The sequence below is a fragment of the Vombatus ursinus genome, unplaced genomic scaffold (assembly GCF_900497805.2).
Source record: "Vombatus ursinus unplaced genomic scaffold, bare-nosed wombat genome assembly UNPS02001419.1, whole genome shotgun sequence".
NCBI classification, from domain to species: domain Eukaryota; kingdom Metazoa; phylum Chordata; class Mammalia; order Diprotodontia; family Vombatidae; genus Vombatus; species Vombatus ursinus.
In genome coordinates, this window is record NW_020941197.1 from 3545090 (window position 1) to 3554159 (window position 9070).

General features: G+C 39.2%; 1 pseudogene; it reads left to right on the forward strand.

The window, feature by feature from the left end:
• Positions 1–6392: 6392 nt before the first annotated feature.
• On the forward strand, positions 6393–8546 carry LOC114045716 (annotated as a pseudogene).
• Positions 8547–9070: the final 524 nt, after the last annotated feature.

The following is a 9070-nucleotide window of genomic DNA, read 5'->3' on the forward strand; positions in this document are numbered from 1 at the left end:
CCTACCCAGCTTTTAAAGTCCTCAAATATTACCTCTCTAGGAATACATTCCTGACCCCTCCCACCACCCTTTGTTTTGTAATTCTTTGAGGCATGCTTATGTTGAGTATTCTTGCTATCTCAAGTGGAGTCTTATCCCTTTACCAAATTGTGAGCTCCCCAAGGACAGAGACCAAACCATATCTAGAATTCTGGTCTCCCTTACAGCATAGCACAGTACCCTGCTCACAGTGATGCTTAATATATATTAATTATATTGTACTGTTTCATGACATATAGAGAAATAATATTTAATATTTATTCCCTTCTGAACCAATTCATGGACTAAGAGAAAAAATAAACACAAAATCTACAATAGTCAACTTATTTTGCACAGGCATGAAACTTGGTGTTTTATCCAAGAAACACAGAAAGACCTAGGAAGGCCTCTAGCACACTAAGGAGCTCTTCTGTGGAGGAACATGGAAGGGAATCCCACTGAATGAGTAGGAATGAAGTGACTGGGTTGTGCAAACATAGAGAAAAATGCCCACCTTAATGAGATCAAAATATTGAATTTAAGCAACTATTCTGTTTAATAGTTTTCAAAGATGGGGTGAGATGGAAATAATGCTGAACTTACAGTCAGAAGACCAAATTTCATGGTCAAGTTCTGCCCCTTACCAACAGTAACCTTGTGTGAGTTATATAAACCTCTCTGAACTTTAGTTCCTTTATTTGAAAACTGGTATACAAATATCTGGTTAGCCTAGTTCACAGGACTAAAAGAATTCAGTGGGGCCATGAATCAGTAAAAATCCAGTAGGACTTTGAATGCATGATGAGGCTATGAAGGGGTAAGCACCTTGAAAATTGCAAAACAAACTACAATCAGTGTAAGACATTTTTAATTAGGCTAAAATAAATTGAGTTCAGTCCTAAGACTATAGCGACCATCATTTTTTACCTTCCTTTGATGATTCAGAAAGTACATCAGAACTGCCCACCTCCTTGGGATCCTCATTCTGGACATCAGTTGCCACTGTCCCCTGGACAATCAGCAGGCACAAATGCCACATAAACCAGATTTTCTGGTAACAACCACCACAGCAATGACAAGAACCCAGCTGCATGGCTTAGAGAATCACTTTCAGTTTCCCAAAAATAGGCATAACCTAGTGGGAAATTCGGTCCAGCTCTGAAGTAGCTATTTAAAACATGGTCCCTGAGAGTGTTACTAAGAAATGTATAAATATGATGATAGGCGCTATTTCTATAAACTCAGTTTGGGCCATTTTTTCCATTGCTAATATGCAAACACCCACAGAAATGCTGGCCTGAGACAGAAGTGAGCCTGATTCACCCTCAGAGAAGATTCTGTGAAGGATCATTTGGGAAAGTTAGTTTCATATGGAGACTTTAAACTTGAGAAAACAATCTAGGTCTCAGAAATTCCTTTAAGGTGTTCTGGCTCCATGTAAATGACTTTAAAACAAATGGATCATTTTTCTTCCATTATTTTCCTTTGGGACTGACTATAAGGAATACTTTGTCAAGGACAAAAGAAAAAGGAAAGAACAATTCATTTAAACATAACTTCAAGTTAACAGAACAATTTACTTACAATGATGCTATGAGGTTTGGGTAGCTCCGGTTTTTTTGTTCTCTTCTTAGGGAGGAAACTTTGACTCTGAGAGGTTGTGTGGCTTCCCTGTTGTTAGAGAGCTGTGTCAGAACCTAGATTTCTTGACCCCAAGTTTAGATCTCTTAACTCTACACTATATTGCCTTATTAATGATGATGCAAAACGTAAGTCCAGTTAGCTTATTCTATAATATTCCATTATAACTCCATTGTCCTTTTTTCTTCTCCAGTTAATAAGGACAATGGGGCTGATGCAAACAGGAGTGGTGGAAGTGAGTAAGGGTGCTGATGCAAGCAGGGATGGCAGGAGGAGAAAGTGATTTACACTGATTGCATCTTGCTTTACAGTTTTCAAGGTGCTTAGCACTTCATAACCTCAATTGGATCCTCTCCATAGTCCTACAAGAGAGGCAAGGCAGATATCAGTATCACTGGTATACATGGTTCATTGAAATTAAAAGACAAAGTCATGAGAAACATGGAGACAGAGACACACTTTGGTAAAGATACTACTCTCTGGACTTGGGAGTTCAAGCTCATAGAGCCAGCTAGTGAACATTTTGTTCTGTGCTAGCCTGCAGTGGCATAGGAGAGTGGTCAGAATAGACTATGACTAGGAGGCATGGTGCCAGCAGTCAAGAAAAAGGATTGGAATGCCTGGCTCATGAGAATCAGCTCATGCTATCCCTTCCAAGGAGAGAGACAAAGGGTCTTTAAGCTGCAGCATCTGTTAGTGAATTAATTGGAGTGAGTGAGTGAAGGAGAGTAAGTGAGTGAAGACTCTTCCCATCCCCACTACCTATTGTGTTGAAGGACTAAAAGGTGGGTGGGGATATAGATTGCCTTTCCCACATGAAAGATACAGGGAGATGGGAGAAATTTGACTCAAAATCTAATTGCTGTGAAGCAAAGGATGAAGTGGCTTGTCTGGGTCACAGGTATTGAGGGTTATTTGCTACTGACACATTTTTTTGGATGGTTAGTTCAAACTCTTTGGGATGGTTAAAGATCTCTTTCATGAGGCTCTGTAGTTTCTAGGACTTGAGGCAGCAAGCATAATGTCACTTGCAAATAGGAGAATGTAAGTATCTCTTTATTTACTGGAAATTCCTCTACAATTTATCTCTTCCCAAACACCTCTGACAAGTAAAAGTCTCTATGTTTTATAATTCACCTAATATTTATATAATTCATCTAATATTTATTATCAGAGGGTCATTTGAAGGTTATCTCTATAGTTATGTCTTTCAATGATTCTTGAATAACTCTGATGTATTACAGAAAATACTTTGCTAGAAAAAATCCTTTTAGGTTACTTTTTGCTTTGCAGTATCAAATATTCTTATAATAAAAAACCACAGGGATATCTTGCATTCTCTACATTTTTCAGTCAAACTTGTGAAGTTAAGATGCTTGTCTTCTGTGGAATTCCACTTGTAATAACCTTGTATGTTCCATATTAATCACCTCATTATGGATGTTATTGATGCACATTCATGTTCTCTTAAAATGTTATATAGATGGAAAAGTAGGAATATAGTTCTGTAGTTGATGTTCTCTTGCTCACTTTTTTTTTTGGCTAGGCAATGGGGTTAAGTGACTTACCCAGGGTCACACAGCTAATAAGTGTCAAGTGTCTGAGGCTGGATTTGAACTCAGGTCCTCCTGATTCTAGGGCCAGTGCTCTATCAACTGTGCCACCTACCTGCCCCTCTGCTCACTTTTTTTAAAGAAAAAATTGGTATTAACAAGGTCTGAGAATTTTTTCCTTGCTTTTTTGTATTTTGCCCTCCTTTATAAAATTAGGTATTGATCCCTCAATATCCTCATAATTTTGTTATCTCCATCACAGATCTCCTTTACATACATTTGGTCTAATCCAACTGTTTTTCTCATTTTTGTTTATTTTAATGTCATTTCTACCTCTTCTAGAGAACATCCAGTATTTGAATGTTACAATCTAAGTGCAGTGGTTCTACTGTCTTTGATCATCCTTTTAAGTTTAATATGAAAAATATTTGCAGATCTTTTTAATTTTTCATTTTGTTGTTCCTTTTTCATTCTTATCCTTAAATGTGATAACTTTCCTTAATCAGGTCTCTTGCCAAGCTTTCTTTAAACCGGTTTCATCTTCCATTACTTCCGTTTTACGGAACAATAAGTCTTTTAGTATTAGCTATTTAGTATTTTAGTAATACCAAAACTCCATAAAATTTTAAGGCAAGTACTTTTTTTAAATAATATTGTTTTGACTGCCATGTCTCTCTCTCCTTAGCATAACTCAGTGTATGCTGAATAAAAAGCTTTTTAGACTCTTCTGGTCTTCTTGCCATTGCAGTCAATTTTTATCACTTAGTCTTCTGGTAGAAAGTTATTTTCTGTGACTATGTCCTTTCTTCCTTTCATGTAATATTTTTCATCATCAGTAACATCTGATAATAATTACTGATAATCAGTAATAGGTCAATTGAATTGATTCAGTTGTGTACCATTCTCATTGTTTTTTTTTTCTACTTTTGTACCAATTCTGGTCTTTGATTTAACAAATAAATAATCTGACTATATACAAACAGTTGATTCAAGAATTACTACCTCATCAAAAATTAGCATTTCCAATATGTAAAAAAATAATTTTTTTTGTGATGTAATTAAATTATCACTATATCTAGCACTTTCTAATTCTCTTCCTAAAGAAAGTATTATATAGATATAAATAAATACCTAGATGTAGATGTAAATATGGATATGGATATGAAGATAGAGATAGATATAGATAGATATTGAGATAGAGATAGACAAATTCATAGATAGAGATATAGAAGACTTCCGTATAACATGTTACTATATAGTCTACAAGTCTCTGGTTTCTCTCAATTCATATTTTGATGTATATTTTTATAAAATTCTAATACAGCATACTGTTCTCCTAACAGCTTCCCTTTGGGTCAGCATACCAGGAGGAGCACATGCTCAAATCAGGGAAGTTTCCTGGGGCATCCAGAGAATAAAAACATGTTGTTCTTAAGCCTCAGAAGTTTACCTAGATAAGAATGTCACTTAACAATCAAATCAGCTAAAAAGCATCAGTTACAGCTGACTTAATTATGCAGTCATCATTCTTCTTTCTCTTTAAATATTCCATTTGTAGTATGTGGCATCACTACAGTAAATTGTGGAGCCATACTTCACCTCAGTTGCTGACAGTCCTGCTGCTTACCCTAGCTATGGTGTCAATCAAGTTTCTTTTTGACATATTGACATCTTGAGCTTCACTGATCTTGATCTTGATTGATATATTGATATTGATATTGATATTGATCCCAATATTTACAATAAACCTATAGGGATAGTCTTCTCAGTTTTGTTGATGTCACTAAAATGGGTTTGATTAGGTTAAAGCAATTGAGAAGATGCTTATCAATACTTAATCTATTTTCTTCTTCCAGTTCATAAGTGATGTAATGACCTTTTAGATTTTGTTTCAATTTTGAAAGAAAGGTGCATTTCCCTCAAGGTTTAATGTCTCCTATATTACCACCACCACTACCAAAGGGGAAAAAAAGCTAGTTTTCTGAATTCCATTTAGCAAAATTTTAGGCTTTCTGTTATTTCATAGGTTGAAAAACATAGGACTTAGAAACTCCATGTGGTACAATGGGAAAATCCAGAATCAAGGGATTTGGATTAAAATTTCTGTTCTACTCCTTACTTCTTATGACCTTGGGAGAGTTTTGAACCTCTTGAAGCTTTATTCTTCTAATCTGTAAAAAAAAAAAAAAAATAGGGCTGGACTAGATCACCTCTGAAATTCTTTCTAGATCTAACTCAGAGGTTCCTAATGTGGGGTACCCCCTGTGGGGTGCTGGAATCAGCCAGGAAGGCAGTAGTAGCCTAGGGTTCAAGTGAGGGGCCTTGAATAAAAATAATGGGGCAGTGAAAGTATAAGGAAAGAAGAGAGAAGAAATTTTTGAAAAAATGTTGGTACATGTTTCATCTGTTGTGTAACAGAGTTAAAGTCATAGTGATTACATTATTTTTCAAATAAACACACAAAATACAAATTATAACCCATCAATGGTCAAGTTCATCAACAGGTCTTAACAAGCAAATGTTGGCAGTGTTGCACATTGTCAAGAAGTTCAGCATGTATTGGCAAGAATGTGTACATGTAATGACTTGCTTACAATATGACACTCTATAGTTATATGATGCAATATTTCAATAGAGGAAAAAACACAATTTTACAATAAATTATTAAATTTAAGATGCATCATGTTTTTAAAAAAAATGTCTGAAAGACCCAAATTTAAAAAAAATGTTAAAGGGTTAAAGAAAGTAGATTTCCAAGGGGCTGCTGATTATTTTTTTTAAAGGGGGCAGTAGACCAAATTAGTTTGGTTTGATCTGATGCTTTGATTCTCAACCTCATTGTCATCCTCAGCTCATCACTTTCACTCACTTCACATATCCAATTCTCAAATTTTGTTGTTTCTATCTTTACCACATCTCTCATATATGTCCTCCTTTCTCCACTCACATAACCCTAATTCAAGTGGTGCAGTGGATGGAGCACTGGGACATTAGGAAGAGTTCAAATATGGCCTCAGACATTTACTAGCTATGTGACCCTGGGCAAGTCACTTAACTTCTGTTTACCTCTGTTTCCTCAACCATAAAATGGGAATAAGAAAAGATTCATAAAGCTCTTAGCACAGCACCTGGAAAATAGTAAGTGCTACATAAAGACGTCTTCCAGCTTTTCTCTGTGGAATGGCAGGCAAGACCCTGTACACACACCCTGAAAACTGGTGGGCCTTCCAGGTCCTCTTTGCAGCACAATACAGTGGGGCCAGGTCCTTGTGGTGTCCGCACCTCTCCACTTCCACTTTGGTCAGACCAACCGCACCCCTGATTTCCCCTGAAAGTTTCCTGTGGGCAAGGTTTCAGCGTTTGAGGGTGGTAATGGGTTCTGTGAGATTGAAAGCAACACCACTGTACACAATGTGAGCAATGATGACCTTCAGGGCTCTACCTGGAGACAGCTGCCCAGGTGATACCGTGGATGAGCTTTGCTGACACTAACATTGCTCCTCCAACCAGTACCTAGGTGTTCCCCACTCTCGGCATCATGCACCACAACAAACAGGCCACAGAGAACACAAAAGACAAGGTGAGGCACGTTCAGGGGCTGCTGGAGGCCCACCTGAAGACTCGGACTTTCCTGGTGGGAGAGCTTGTGACTCTGGCTGACTTCACAGTTGTGTGCACGCTCTTGTAGTTCTATAAGCAGGTCCTAGAACCATCTTTCCATCAGCCCTTTCCCAATACCACCCGCTGGTTGCTTACCTGCATCCACCAGCCCCAGTTTTGGGCAGTGTTCAGAGAGAGGTAAAGCTCTGTGAGAAGATGGCACAATTTGATGCTAAAAAGTTTGCCGAGAGTCAGCCTAAAAGGAGGAGGCCCCAAGAAAAGAGAAGGGACAGTGAGAAGAGAAACAGAAGGCCCAGGCTGAGTGGAAGGAAGAGAAGAAGGTGTCCGCAGCCCCTGGCCCAGAGGAGGAGATGGAAGAATGTGACCAGGCTCTGGCTGCAGAGCCCAGGGCCAAGGATCCCTTTGCCTACCTGACCAAAAGTATCTTTGTGTTGGATGACTTTAAGTGAAAGTATTGCAAGAAGACATGCTGACGGTGGCCTGCCATACTTCTGACAGCACTTTGATAGTGACTGGTCCCTGTGCTTGAGTCATTTTTCAGTCATGTCCAACTCTTCATGACCTATTTGGAATTTTCTTGGCAGAGATACTAGAGTGGTTTACCATTTCCTTCTCCAGCTCATTTGACAGATGAGGAAACTGAGCCAAACAGAGTTAAGTGACTTTCCCAGGGTCACATGTCTAGTAAGTGTGCTTGGGTGTCTGTGCTTGGATGCCAATTTCTCCCTGGCCTCTGAAACACTAGCCCTGGCAGTTTCCCACCAGCCCAAGGATGCTGTGCCTAGCAATTACTTGTGAGGGGGCCTCAGCAAAACACTTATCTCTCTCCCTGGTGTAGTTACACAAAGCTGGGTGAGAGAGTGATGGGCTGCTCCCAGCCCTAAGATCATGTCTCTGGAAGCCTCCCAATTCTTTAGTAAGCTCCTGTCTTGTGAGAAACCTTTCCCTTGTTGCAAGGAATTCTCTAATCAGGACAGAGAAAGAAGGGTGTCTTCTCTGGCCCAAGGAGTTTTGTCCTTGGCTAGCCTAGGGACTCTTCCTCCTGCAGATTCCCAAAATCCTCTGACATCTCCCTACCTGTCTGGTATACTCCCTACACTTTCCCATCCATAGCCCCCAAAGACACCTGGACCTTTACATTACTTAATTAATATGCCTGGCATTCCTTTCCCATGCCCTTTTCTATATTAACCCCAGCTCCATCCTCAGTCTCTCGCAGGTTCCTTAAGAATCCTTGCCTGCTGAAAAGTGTAACAGTAAATCTTTGCCAATTTGACTTAAAGAATGCTTGAGTCTGTGAATTCATTCCAAACAACCCCATCCTGTACTCCGGTCTTTGAGGGGTCTCAACCTCTCAGACTGCATCAGTACAAGTACCACTTCCCTCAGGAGCTCAGTCAGACCTTTATGAGCTGCAACCTCATCACTGAAATGTTTCAGTGCCTGGACAAACTGAGGAAGAATGCCTTTGCCAGCCTCATCCTTTTTGGCACTAGCAATAGCAGCACCATTTCTGAAGTCTGGGTTTTCTTGGGCCGGGAATTTGCCTTCCCATTAAGTCCAGACTGGCAGGTAGATTATGAGTCCTACATGTGGCGTAAGCTAGATCCTGGCAGTGAAGAAGCCCAGACCATGGTCCAAGAGTACTTCTCCTGGGAGGGGGCCTTCCAGCAAGTGGGCAAACCCTTCAATCAGGGCAAGATCTTCAAGTGAACATCCTCGCTGTCTGCTTCCTCCTCTACAGGGAGATTCCAGTCATTAAACGAAACTGAACACAGAAAAAAATAAATAAATAATAGATATATTCGCTTCTCCTTGCCTTAATGAGAGGCAGTCTTCTAGTTAGAGCCCAGCCCCAAAGTATATGAATATTTATTCATTCTGTAGCCAAAATCCTTCTCTAATCCTGTTACTTAGTATAATCATGACCAACAATCTCCCAAAGACTCCCTATCACTCTATAAGCAAATATACACATTTCATGGTTGCTTTTAAAATGTCCAGTGGGCTAACCCCATTACATATCTGTCCTCACCACCTGTGCACAATGACAAAATTCCATATTTCTGATTTCTCAATCTGCCCCTGCTTCTTGCCTCCAAGCTTTTCCACAAGTTAACAGCCTTTTTTCCCATCTGCCCCCAATAGATTTCCACATTAACCACTTTCACACAGACTTGTGTTATCAGCACATTTACTTAAATATTATATTAATCCATTTATATTTATATTAATCA